This window comes from Phalacrocorax carbo, chromosome 6 (assembly GCF_963921805.1).
Source record: "Phalacrocorax carbo chromosome 6, bPhaCar2.1, whole genome shotgun sequence".
In the NCBI taxonomy this organism is placed as follows: Eukaryota; Metazoa; Chordata; class Aves; order Suliformes; family Phalacrocoracidae; genus Phalacrocorax; species Phalacrocorax carbo.
The window spans coordinates 38,498,976-38,513,976 of NC_087518.1; positions in this window are offsets into that span (position 1 = coordinate 38,498,976).

Sequence of the window (15,001 nt, forward strand, 5' to 3'; positions counted from 1 at the left end):
CCCTGCCTAAGAAAGTCATTTAGGAGATGTCTGTGGCACAGTGCCATTCTGCATTTAGTTTGGCTACTAAAAGCAGCTGCTTTCACTGCACTCACTGTGGGTAGAAGCGGACAGCTTCTCCCACAGGCTCCACGTTCTCTGTCTGCGAAATGGGAGGGGTAGTATTTCTTTTCCCTCACTCTGCTTCGTGCATGCCACCTTCTGTCTTAGCTTGTTGGTACTAACAGGAGGCCAAGCTCATGGGCCCCAGACTTCTTTGGCATCTCTCGGCAGTGCTTGGTTTTGCTCCAGAAACAACTGGTATTGGAGTCATCCTGATTTAGTTGCCAGAGGCAGTGTACTTTAGTTTTGCTGCTGGAGGTTGACTTCTGTTCGCCTATGGAGCCAGTGTGTAGTTGATCTACCAATTAATCTCATGCGTGATTGCAGTTTTGTTGTAACTTTTAGAATCCCTTTAATCACTGTGACCAGATCCTTGTTTATGCTGTAACCTTATGAAAGGAAACGGCATCCAGCCACGGTTTTCTTGCTACGTAGTCATAAGGGACAGAGACAAAGACTTGTCTTGAATAATATATAAAATCTAATTTAATATTAATTCTGTAATATTTAATTCCAGAATCATATATGGAGGCAAATATTAATGCATTAGATTCTTTGAAATGATTTAAACTATTTTTATTAAACATATTAAAACTATAACGTACTAAGCTTTAAATCTACAACAGCTGTTCTTAAAAATTGATGTTTATTGCTGAGTGTTACTGTATTATTAAAGTTACACTCATGCATTCAAAACTGAATCATCTTCACCTACTGCCCCTAGAAATTTCTTTAGCAACACGTAGGAAACTAGGTGGAAAAGAGTTAAATACTTTTGTTATCAATTAGATCAGCTACCAATTAGAAGTATCTAATCAAGTGATAAAAAGGCCTGTTCAGATTTAGTTAGTTATTTCACCTAGTGTTGAACTGATGCAACATCTGAATGTTGTTGCTCTAGATGAACTGGGGAAACTTAAAAAAAAAAAAGGGACATGTCTAAACATGCCCAATGCAAATATTGTAAATGGAATGCACATGCTAGTACAAAAAATAGTAGCTGGACTTTTTTCCCTAGTCTTTCTGGTTTTGAACACCTAATGAGAGGAGAAAAAAAATGTCTTCATATATAGGAAAACCTGCACAAGAACAAACAAACATTTTCCCTTTAACCCTTTGGAAGAGAAGTTTACAATTATGACTTCAATTAAAGCTGCAAGGAAGGACCTTACATCTTTTCAAGCTATGAAGTCCTGTCCTCAGTGTTGGTGCTTATGACTTTTTTATTTCTTTAAATACTAAGTGGGGCTTGCAGGAAGGAAACTAAGACAGATGGGAGCAAGCAAGAAGGAACATGACTCTAGGGTTTACCATTTAAGGCACTCACCTGCAGAGAGGAAAGGAAGGAGGAGAAAACTGTTGTATACTGGTCTCTCAGAGAATATCTGTGCCTTCTACCATAAATATCACTCGATGAAAACCAGAAATATTTTAAACCTTTAAACTTAAAAATAGAGCTGGGGAGGGCACGGTCACATAAAGTCTCCACAGCTGATTTTAATTTTATCTTATTTTTATCTGTTTTAAAGATGAAGATTTCTCTATTTATATACATGCATCTTCTGTCTGATCAACACACAAAATATTTCACTGGCATCTTTAGAAACTGTACAAATTCATGACAGAAAGCAGTCTCTATCCATTTACATGTGCATTTAACTTCCAGTTATTTAACTAGTGTCTTAGCAACTGTGTTGTCCTTTAGCAATACATATAGCAAATCACAGTTCCATTTAATAAAAAGAACTTCTATTAATCAATCCTAAAGTCCATTTAAACAGCATCATGTGTTCCTTGAAAACAAGACTATGCCATAAATGATAAGGCAATTTTCATGCATGTCTAATTCTGAATGAAGGACAGGACTTACAATACATGTTTTAACAATAAAAGGTTAATTGAAATACTTTTACAACACCCCCATAATTCTTTTCCTTCCTTATTTATTATAAACCCATGAACACCAAACATTGTATAAATTAGAGATTAAACATTACTTTAGTAACATAAATGGCAAGATTGTAGTATGTTTTTATCCAGTATCCTTTTATAGATAATGAATTTGTGTCCAACAACGTATTTGCTTATAACATATTAATATATCATCTAATTGACAGCCCCATGGTTTGCAAATTAATTGCGTCTTGTTTCCTGTGGTACCTACTTTACATTATTTAGGGATCAACTACATAGTGTGATTATTTTGTCCTTATTTTGGTTTGATGCAGTAGGTTTATTTCATTGTTGGCTGCTTCACAATGACATTTGTGTGACAGCGTTCAGGTTGCAAACTATTTAGTTGTTTTACAGTGCCTTCCCAAACTGCTTTGCATATACTTCACACAGTTTTATCTCTTTCCTGCTTTAGAGACACTTTGATTAGATGTTGCTTCTGTTCAATGTTAATGTTCAGCCAGATTCAATATTCTTTGGCTCTTTGTTTTGTTTTGAGTTCCTTCCTTCCTTCCTTCCTTCCTTCCTTCCTTCCTCTTTCTTTCTTTCTCTTTCTCTTTCTCTCTTTCTTTCTTTTGCTTTCTCCTTCTCCTTCTCCTCCTTGTCTTTTCTTTCTTTCTTTCTTTCTCTTTCTTTCTTTCTTTCTTTCTTTCTTTCTTTCTTTCTTTCTTTCTTTCTTTCTTTCTTTCTTTCTTTCTTTCTTTCTTTCTTTCTTTCTTTCTTTCTTTCTTTCTTTCTTTCTTTCTTTCTTTCTTTCTTTCTTTCTTTCTTTCTCTTTCCTTTCTTTTTCTTTCTCTCTCTCTTTCTTCCTCTTTCTCTCTTTCTCTTTCTCTCTTTCTCTTTCTTTCTTTCCTTCTCTTTCCTTCTCTTTCCTTCTCTTTCTCTCTCTTCCTCTCTCTCTCTTTCTCTCTCTCTTTCTCTGCTTCCTTCCTTCCTTTCTTCTTTTTCTTTCAGAAACAAAACCATTACCATCTTGCCTTAGCCCTTTGGCAGGCCATCTGCTTGTGTGGGAGCTGTGCTGAAGTCCTGGATCTGTTCAGGATTAGGGATGGGGCGATGAAGCGTTAGAGACTACAGGGTCAAGAGCCTGAAACTATATACTCCAAGGAGGCACCAAGGGCAGGGCTGTGGGAAGACGTGTGTGGGGTACTGGGTACTGCCTCATTAAAACTAACAATATAAAAATGTCTTACAGAAAGCACAAGCCACCCATCCATGTTTTCATCAGCTGGATAGAATTTTGCCTTAGGGCACCAGCACGCTCCCCCTTTCTCGCAGATGCAGCTGGCTTGCATGGGGAGCAGTGGCAGCCGAGCCACCGCCGCTGCTCTGCCTGGCACTGACCGACAGCAAGCGATCCCAGTGTGACAGATCTTCACTTGCCTTTCCCTGCTATCCATTCTCATCCATCAACTGTTCATGCAAGCTCCCAGTTAAAGTATGGAAGATAAGAGCATTAATTGGCAAAGTCATATTCCTTAGCATCTGACAGTATTGATGTTACCCTTCCTGTTTTCAGGTAGGTCTTCGGCCTTTGATGCTGTTTATTATTTCTTCCATGTTGAAAATAGGAATGGATAAGCAATTACTGCACCTTCTGGTTTGAATTTTGGGCCATTCTTTTTGATTTAGAAGCTTTCTTTCAGTACATTAAAGTATTTAGTTTAGAAAACATTTAGTTTAGTTTTCCATTTTGTTGTATTTCCCCATTAAGATACTGCTCAGCTGAAGTAACATGGTTTAATAACTTCCTTAGAAGGATCAAACAGGCAAGCCCTAGCTTTACTGATGATGATTAAGGGTGAGAGCCACGCTGTGAAAAAGTGACTAAGTGCTGTTACTGAGATCTGACAATTTTCCTGGAAGATGGATCTGATAACTCTCTAACAAGCATATTTCAGTGAAATGACCCAATTTTAGAACATTAGTATATTTTCCTGAATTCAGTAAGATTTTATAAAAACCTCATGTCTACAAATCTGCAGGACTTCTCTAAAAGGAATTCTAAAAAGGGAGATTCAGTTATACCTACATGGCAGCCCCAGAGAACTACAGTACAGAGGAGCATCCTATAGGAGCATTACTATTTTATATTCAGGATCTGTGAAGACATGTAAGATTAGCTGATGCTGAAGGCAGGAGGCAACTGAGGTGAAAAAACAAGGATTCTGGGAGGTCAGCATTTGACAACATTGTTCTTAGAAAAGGTAATGCTAAACGAAGCCTCAAGTTGGTCTAAGTCTTGTAAGTCATTAATGTGGCCATTATAGCTAATAGTTTTTGTGAGCTGGGAGAACTATCTCACTTGTGTAAATTAATTACCCAATATTTTTCAATTCTTACACTGATAGAGATTAATAATTAGACATCCATGAGGACACAGGGTATAACAAGAATACAAATGAGAGTCCCAAAATACTTGGATAGTGGATAGCCATAGGCCTTATGAACATGTAAGAAATCAGAATTATTTTTAATAGATGTGAGGTATATTACATGGTTTTAAATGTTTGTAGTTTGCTATTTTCTGCAGCTGTAAAAATACTTTGCCTGAAACAAGTCATCTAGAACTCACCCTTTTGTAGCTAACCAAGTGGAAGCTTAGCTGCAGTCTTCTGTAGACAGAGGATTTGGTTCCTCCTTTATTCCACCACACCTCCCCCCTCCCCCCAGGAATCCTTTTCACACCTGTCATGGGACTCTTATCAAGAAAACAGGTTTCTATCCCATATAAAAAACTTTGGCAGGGCTAGCTGGTGGCCCAAATCTTGAACCAAATCTTGACATTCAGTATGTAAAATGCTTCAACAGAGTCTGCATCTTTTCTTGGAAGGAGGCAAGGAGCAGTTGTTCAGGGAATAAAAGATCCCAAGTTATGTCTTAGGAAGAAGGAGGGAAGGCTTCATGCACACCCGTGGGCCAGCAGAGCCCTGAGCTGCCACTGCTGTAGTGGGGGGAAGACAAGAGCAGTGGCACAGTTACCCCCTGCTCTGCAGCTGCCAGTCTTGGAAGAGAAGTTGGAAAATTTTTCTCAATCCCAACTGGCTAGTGAATGTAGCAGTCCCTTGGGGCTGCTAAGTGAAGACCACCCAAACTCACCTATACTAATGAGTATCCCACTCAAATCTCCTATCTTTTTAAAGGCAAGAAGGCAAATAAATAAAAGACAAATCATGAGGTTGTTCCAACAGCATATTCTCTGTTTTCTGAATAACAGAGAAAGTCATGATGTAATTGTTTATTCCAGCAGTGGGCTAAGTTCTGTGCTGGTATAAATGGGTGCAACCCTATTAGCAAAGTCTCCCATTTAACTCAGTACTAGTGGCCTTAAAAGTTGATTTAAAAGTTAAAATGGACAAATTTGTTTATTGCCTTGGCCTCGGGTTAACAGAGCAACTGATAATTCATAACGTAACCTAATAAATAAAGACATTTGTGTTTGTCCTCCAAAGTAACACAGGTGAATTGATGCTTTCCGTCCTTTTGAACCCCCATCTAATTTTTTCCAACCAATAAAATTCTCATTGTATTGTCCATAATGTTCCATTGATCCAAAAATATTCTTTCCAGTGGTATTTCTATTATTCTCACTCTCAGCAAAGTCATGTATTTGAAAATTCATTCTGCAGCATGACAGTTTTGTTTCAATCTCTCCTTTGAAAGACGTTGTAGTGCTAGAAAGTTCTGAGCCCTGAACTTTCTCATTTTGCTGCTAAGCACTGCATACAATTCCAGAGATGTCTGTGGTTCTTGGGTACTGGAATTCCATCATTCTAGATTCTGCCCACTAGTCCACATTTTCAAGTGGCAAAATAATTCCCCATATGAAACATAATATTCAGTGTGATCTGAGTTTCTGTTGTTCAGGCTTTAAGGAAATCCTTAATATGTCATTTCAGTTTTTCCTGTCATTTGCTTCATTACGTTGCTGCATATATGACTGACTCATCGGTCCTTCTGATCTGAATCATGCTATTTAACATGTGTATTTGTATCTGTGTAAGAAATATTTTTAAGACTTTAAATATGTCTGGAAAACACAGAACACGGTAGCTCTGGAAAAATAATTTTACGAGATCCAAGAAACATTTCAAGAACCCAGACAGCTGCTTTTGCATTTTATTTTTTCTGAAATTCTTAGTCTTTGGATTGGGAATTTTATGCTGTGTTCAGAATATCTTTTTGGGAAAAACAGTGTTTGTAATGGTGACAGAATCATTGCCAGATTTAAAAATAACCCCAGCAGCAGCAAAATGCTATCTCTTGCAATTTGTCTGCCTGCCCCAACATTCCTTATATATCTTTAGTTATCGTCATTCACAATTAAATAGCTATAAAATTACTTTTATGAGAACTTAATGTGCTTCTGAATACACCAGAAACCATGTGGTATATATCACATGCACAGCTTGACGAACTAAGGAGAGAAATTATCAAGTAACTTATGTGGAAGCTTTCCACAGTCTCCTTACGTGACCTTGTACAAGGCCATGAATGTTTGAGGTCAGAGGGAACATAAATATTCATTTCTACATGACTCATTCTGAATACTCCACTAGACAAATTTTAAAATAATTCTAGTTAACCAGCACTGAAAACATTTTGGACATTGATCATTACTGTTCTACATGTTGGTTTGGCAAAACTGTTTTTCCCAATGTTTTTCCTACTGGAAAACAAAATAAAAACTTTGATCAGACTGCCCCCTACAGAAAGCACAGCAATGCTTTTTTAATACCTATACTTTATTGTCAGCGGTAAAAGAGAATTCAGAGGAAACCTGTCACAACAGTGAACTCATCTATAGCTTTCAAAAAATAAAAGAAAGTTAGACTAACAGTCATTTTTCAAAATATTTTAAGTCTCTGTTTATGGAGGTGTTTATTATGTCTAGATGGATATTCATGTCAGGAAATGTCCTTAAAATGCTGCTATTGTACTGCTTCTGAAGTAAGAACAGAGTGTCAAAGCACAGGCCCTGCTAGTTACACGACTGTGATTTTATATGCTCCTTGTAATTTTCTTTCTTGATCATAGTCCATTCCCCAGACAGGAATTTACTAGCTCACCCACAGCTTTATTCTCAGCTGCTATCAAGAGATGTAGTTCCACTGAAATTTCACCATGACTCTGTCCCTGACTACACCTAAATACATGTTCATTAAATGACCGATACTTTGAAAAACTAAAATGTAGAGTCCTGTGAAGCATATGTCTTAAGTTTACCTCCCATGAACAGATTAAAAAAAACCAAAAAGTACTGTCGATGGCTTACATCACGAGCATTTTCTATCTTTTTGCTGTTCCCAATAGGTCTGTGTACAGCAGAGGAATATTTCTTATGAAACTTCATATAACTAGAAAGGAAGGTTTTAATTCAGCCTTCACCAAATATGGTTTCAGGAACAAGAAAGGAGGGCATTCAGACATTTCCAGACACTGGATAAATTTAGGGTAAAATGCAAATCTGGGTTTGGGATGGAAAGAAAAATACATACAACAGGCATTACAAGTTCTGATTCCTGATAACGGCTGTTATTTCTTCCAAGCAGGGGCTGGTGTTTTACATATTTATTCAAATATGAACTCTGATAGGGTCATGAAAAACCTGAATGTTAGCTCCAAAGTCTTTCCCTATCAAACACTAAGTCCTCCAACTACATCAGGGCAAAAGTTTTCTATTTAGCAATGCCAGCCGAGGAAGATGTACGTAAGTAAGCCATTTTCCTGAAGGTTATGGATGAGCTGGAAAATGCTGTTGTCTAAAAATGAATTATTTCAAATTTAATGGACCCTTTATAATAATAAAAATTTGCAACATTTTTTTTTGAGGAAAATGTTAAAGACATGGCCCTGTTTTCTCCACCTCGCAGTGCTTTCCCCAGAGAGTACCAAGCTTTTATGACATCCTATGGGATTCCAAGTCCCACTAGCTGAAAAGGGGTAGGAAGTTTCTCAGAGATTGCTGCCTTTCCTATTTTCTTTGGCTCTTGAGCTGTGTAGTTTTTAAGGCATGCCAGATACTGGCTTCACATGACATACTTGCCCAAAAGGGATCAGAGAAACCATTTAGTATTTTCATTACAAATTTGGCACTCTTTAATATTTTGAGAAACTGAATTGTTCAGTTAGGTTCTTTATTTATTGGGGGAGGGGAAGGCTGTTTCTTTCCCATCAAAAATTAAATACTCCATGGTTAAATCTCAGATCCCATAGGTGACCTTTTTCCAGACAGACCATAAACCAGATACCGACGTTAGTCCCTTTCTGTTTTGTGAGAATACTGTCCTCGGTTTGGATCTAGAAAGAAACACCCTAGAAGTGTAAGTGCTTATTCTTGCTTCAGAATCACATTTAGCACCACTCACTGAAGTAGCATCACAGCTTGTCCAGCTAAGTAAAATGTAGTTATCATACTGAGAAAAAAGACAAACGCTACACTAAATATCCATTGCCTTTCATCATCCATTAGGAAAGAGATCCTGCAAAGTTCTTCACCAGGTAGAAACTCAAACTGAGTAAAATCATGGCGTCTTACTTGCTAATGATCATAGTCATTTCCAGATTTGTAAAATGAAGATGATTGTCATTAGGAAATTTGGTCAAACTGAAGAAAAGCCTGTTCAGATGTTTGCAGTCCTGTTTCTTTAGTCCTGGTTAAGGGCCAATTTCTGGGGAGTGCTGAGCACCTTCAGTCCCCATTCAAAGAATTTGTAGCTGAGGGTTTTCAGCAATTGAAATGAAGACTCCAATGACTGACACGATTTCTCTCCTACTTGGACTTTGGTTATGAGTATGGGACACCTTAACATTTATGATGTTACTTTTATAAGTAAGCTTTTGAACTACATTTATAGTCATATATTCTGTTTGAATATGTGATTCTGTTGGACATAATCTAACAAAATTCCAAAATTTTTAAAGGCAAAGTCTGACTCTTTGATTTTTATTTTCTTTGAAACAGTGCTTCATTTTCTGAAGTTCACTCTCTTTATTTTCACAATTTTTTTTCACATTCTATTTCTAGGCATTTCTAGGCCATTACTCCTCCTATGTTCTTTAGTGTCAGAGAAAAGAGTTGTTTTAGAATCAGTATTGTAAGTACGTAGTAAAAAATGGAAGGTCAAATTTTAAGATAATGCATAAAAGGTATTACTCTTTCAATAAATGTAAGACATTACACCAACAGAAACTGAGTCAAATAGCCTCCTTACTGTTGATATTCCACCTCTAGCTAGATTTGCTACAGATTTCTTAAACTGTGTTCCCATACTGTGTCCCTATCATAAAGTGCCTGTTCTAGAGGTCTTACCATATGAAGGACATATTTTGCAGAAGTGGATTCTTTCCATCTTTCAGTTTAAAAGTGATACTTGAACCTCATGGAGGGTTGCATTGCTTTAGAATCTTTTTATGCAAAAGACTGAATTCTTGCTTTTCCTTGTGATGAGGCTTGTACCTATAACGTGACAACAAAAATGTAATGCAAATGCAAACAATTTTTTTTTAATGCTTGCAAACACTTTTTGCTTCATTTCTTCTGGGAAGGTTGCATAAATAATTCGGTTTTTTAAACAAGTTATAATGAAGTGGCTGTTTTGTAATGCGGTGTCCCTGCCTAATTTCTTTTTCATTAATTGAACAAGTATGCATAGCTTTCAGCTGGACATTAGAAAATAGTATTGATATATTCAAAGTTTCTTCATAATAACTGGGATTGTAAGTGTTGCTGCAGAAAATATCCTCACAACTTAGTTCATAACATCAACTTTTATACTATCATCATAAGTCTTAAGAGATAGTACATTAAATAATTGGGGCAATTAACAAATTTCTCAGGAGAATTCTTTTATTTTGACATCTTTTAGTTATATCCAAAATAAATTATTCAGAAAGTACTACAGGAGGCCTCCTTCACTTTTGATTTTCAGGGATAGATTTTTTGTCACATTTAAATACTTAGACGTTCAAACACCTAAGTTGTAGACCTAAATATTTTTAGATCTCTGACCATATCTCTGTAATAAGAGATAACATTAAAAAGGAAACAAATATGTGCTGAGATAAAAATATGCTAAATGTGAGCATAAACTTTTTTCTTTTTGACTGGGGCTATTTTCTGTTGACTTCAAAATGACCTTTGCCTTATATGCATCTTTCCCTCATTTTCCCTTCTCTGAATACTCAGATTTCAACCCAAAAGACATGTAATTTTCTGTAATTTAAATTAAATTTCAGTAATATATAAATAGATTTATGTTTATCTTGTAAATTAGAGTTATAAACTTGGCAGCAAAAATTAAGGAGCTGGCTGGTGGAAAGAAAAAAACAACTTCTTCCTTCCCTTGTTTTGTCCTAGCTCCTTCCTTCCTCTGCCAACAATCACAATTCTTTCTTCAAAGGGAACACACAGTTAGCCAAAGCCTGGCTTTTCAGTTTTTCTTTTGCATTGAGCAAACTGAAGCCAATTCAGCACTGCAACTCCAGGCCCTTGTTTGCTAGACTCCTGAGGAAACTTCTAAAATGTTGTCAATGACATGTGCCAACACAGTTCCTTAAATTACATCTCCACTAGTCTAAGTAAAAGAGAAAACATAAACAAAAAAGCCTCTTTCTTGACATTTTAAAACTGAGATACCAAAATGCCTAGCTTCCTTTTTGTAAAAACTAAGGACAGTGTGGCTCAAATATACAGGCTTCATGGCACAGATGTAGATGAACCTATATGTACATGCCACAGATTAATATGCCTGCAAAGTCTCAGACTTCTGGCCTTTAACTGTGCTTGGAATATAGTGTGAGCCTACCTTTTTGCTGGGTTACCAAGCAGCCAAATGGCCAGAAATTCATGGAAAATTGCAGTAGGGTGATGCATTACATGAAATATGGCAGGATTGACAGACCTGCCTAATTTGCAATCAAAAGCAATGTTTAAAATTTTTTATCTCTCTTAGATACCACACAGGTAGAGGCTTGGTCCTCATGGACAACTCCCACAGGCATAAAGCACCAAAGGGTTTATCAGACTGGGGCCATGGATGGTTTTCGCTAGGCCACATCATAGAGCTCTGTATTGCATAACTTTTGTTATTAATTAAAATCACCATTATTCCATATTGCCATAGCTGCTGTTCTTTTTTATCTTTAGGCATCACCTTTGAGTCTATGTTACTGACTAAATTAAGTGGAAAAGAAAGGTGAGGAGTATCTATAGTATTTGCAAATGTGCATAATAGATTTTAAAGATATTTTTTCCCCATGTGTGGCTTTTATTCGTTACATTTTATTAATTTTTGCTTTTTGAGTATCTGAACTGCAAGCAATATTCAGTATTACAGATTCATAAGGTAGCCAAATGATCATTGGTTAAAATATGCACACACAATTCCTCCTCATTCCCAAAAAGCTTTTCTCTCCAAAGATTTTTCTCTTTCATTTGAGACACTAAGTCTTTTATTCTGCTGCTTTTGGTCATGAGTAGTGTAACAAGAAAACAATGAAGTTGTAGGATATGTTAGCTATGAAATTTCTTCCTTCTCTGTTTTTCATACCAACATAAACCTCTGCCCGTTTGGATCAGAAGGGGAATGGAAGTTGGACTTACTGGAAGTACAGAATGGCACATCCTAAAAATCTAAGAAAGTGCAGGCATGTACGCTTGTCAGCTGACCATGGTCTTATCTGTCCCATAACCTGAATGAAATGATCTGGTAATGTTACTTTTCGAGAGACATTTAGAGAAAGACAAAGAAAAAAGGAAAAAAATGCAATAGAAATGCATGAGATGAGTGGGAGGAAGTAAATGAAAATGCTGATTTTTACATTTTCTAGTTCTCTGACTCTGCGCTCAGCACTGGACAACTTGCCAGGAAAATGTGATTGCTAGCTCTAATGAGTCAAATATTTGTGAGGAATGCTGATTATATAACCACTCAAAGAGACTGAAAGAGCACATTTCTTTCAACTATGCAGCAGAGACGGGCTGGTTAAACAATAATAGTAATTAATATAATTTGCTTGAAAAAAATAACATTTATCCACTAGTGTATTTTACATTAGCAAAGGAAATTTTGCAATATCCTACAATCAGGGGACACTAAATAAATAATAAACAACAGTATTCCAGTTTTACAAGTTGGAAAGACAAAGCAGAAAAATGTGAAGCTGGCCACACTTTGAAGGCAGTTCCAGGGTCAGAGAGGGAGGGCGGGCGGGAAATCAGGATTGGTACCTTATTTGTGTTGTGGTAATGCTCAGAAGTCCTATTCCTGAGACAGCACCCCTGTTAAGAATACATTAAAAATGTGCATGTGATGCACAGAGTAAGTAAATAGTTCTGAGCACACTTAAATAAACATCTTTGAAAATTTCAACCTGAGAGGTCAGCTAATGGTAGGAAGCTATTTTTCCTCTCAATGTTGCTTTATGTTATTCTCTACTAACAGGATACTATAGCTTATGACATATGGTCTGCTTAAATTAGGCAGGCACTCGAAACCTTGTTCATTCATCTCAGCGTGTGAAGCCAAGTTTGTCTATTAATAGGAAAAGCCTTGCCCTGGAAGAATGTTTTGCAGCAGTCAGTCTCTGCATGGGGGAAATGAAGGATATGATACAGCAGGGAATAAAATGAATTTCTTATATATTACAGCCAGATCCACTATAATGTAATACTGTTCCAAACAAAGTGGAGAAGTGCTGTTAAATCTGTATGTCTAGGAGGTGATATGTTTAGTGACTTGATGTCTGTGTTATCCAGCATACTGACTTTCCAGAGTTGTCTCCAAGATGTAATGGACAACCTCTGCTGCTACCAGAGCCCAGAGAGGAATAAACCAAGACCACCAGCTAAGACATTATGTAATTGCCATGGATATGAGCATTGAGTGCCCTCAGGTGCTGTATTTAAATGAAAAGCTTTAGCTAAAAACAAACAAAAAAGCATGTAAAAAGGATTTGTAGTTAGGTATGAATTTTTTTCTTTTATAAAACTAGAAATTTTACAAGAATGTTGCAGAGAAAATGCTGACATGAAACAATCTAAACAGAAATATCCAACAAAATGCCCACTTTCCTGTGCAACATGTTCCAGTGTAAGTTTCAAAAAAAATCATTAAAGATAATGGTCTTTATGGAAGCAAGTTATAGAACTTAGTGATTATTATTATGCAAGAATTAATACATATGTAAATTATCACCAAGCTCTGTTGATTACTGCAGTATCCATTCTTCTGCTTTTGAAAAATGCGGTTTTGGCAGCATGGTTCTATACAGCATAGCACTGCAGAGATCATTTTCCTAGCCCATCACTTTGACTGTCAAATATAACACTCCTTTTCTATCAGATATAAGCAGCTTGTCTGCACTTTCAAAGCCATTCATAGCTTCACCTCATCCTACCTATCATCTCCAATTCAGGATCAAGAAATCACTTCTTTCACTGATTAGCCCATGATGCCAGCCTCCTCCATCTACTTCTTAGATTTTCAGTCGCTCAGTTTCAAGCTTTATCCCATGCCATTCCTTACATTTGGAAAGAGCTTCTTTAGACATCTGCAAAGCTACCTCATTATTTTCCTTCTAATCCCGCCTGTGAGATTCCCGTGCCATCATGCCTTCAAAAGAAGTTTCAGAGTTTGGACTGAATTTGACTAGTTATAATGAGCTTCTCCCAAAAAAGATTTCTGGATCAGATTCAAATGGAGCACTCCCAAAGATATGAAGGTTGGTATTTCCTACTCAGATGTGGCACTGTCAATTTTGTATGGTTAATAGTGCTACATTTTCAGAGGATGTTGCCTTGCTGTTGTTGGGGACCAATATATTTCTGCCTGAAAATGGAATAGAATGAATTTAAGGGTGATCTGTCTGGATTGCAGGAGCAACTATGGTAGTCACTGACATGTTTGAAACAAGGGGATGGTCTAGAGGGTGTCTTGGCCTTTTCCTTCATATGGTAAGTGATTGAAAAAATATTGTGAGTGAAAAAATATTATTTGAATTGACTAAGTGAAATAGTGGTCCTGCTGCTGGACACAGGCGTTAGAAATTGTCCTATACTTGTAAGGAAAGAGCAGTGGGACATTCTTCGTTTTGGTGACCAATTCTGGGGGTGTTGGAGGCAGGATATTGTCTCTGGTTTCTTCAAATTTCTGTTGTGGAATGAAGGAGTAGTCATGGGAACCACTGTATTGCACTGGATCATCATCTTAGTTGAGTACCTTTTTCTTTGAAGCAATTACATATGTAGCCTGTAGCCTTGAACATGTTTGCATGTTGTGTCATCTTTGTATTCCCATCTCCAGGGGCAATGACTCAGGACCAAGTCATCCCTTCACAGGAATTACCTACAAAGGAAACTGAAAACTCCACAGCATCTCTGTCATCTTTCCCTCCAGATGGTGCCTCCAAACCTCCTCTGAAAGGGCTTGTGCATGTAAGTACTTCTGTTGGTTTTGATCTAAGCATCTCTAATTTTGGTGAAGATTTTATTTTAGGATCCTGGAGAGAAAGGTGTCTGCCTCCTCCTCTGCCTCACCTGTTCCTCCTGGCACTCAGCCCTAGACATTGGGTAACTGTCATGGGTCCTGAAGAGGCAGGAGGCCACGGTTGTCCCAAACTCCTCACCTCAGGCTTTCTTGGGCCTCCTCTGTACAGGGTTTTCTTCCCCCAAGTCATCCGCATTTCCAGCTGCTGAAAGGTCAGCAAGCTCCTCAGTTACACTGCATGAAGATGCTAACAGAAACATTCAGACCCCTCTGTTACTGCAGAACACTGTTCATCTCACATGTTAGTCTAGCTGGCTAAAATCTTCTGAAAAGTATTATAATTTCAAGTGAATAAATGGTCTTCCAGGGAAGCAGTGACTAGATGCAATTTGAGCACCTTTAACATAGGGAATAACCATTATCAAAACACCCTTTAACTTTGCCTTTCCATAATTTAT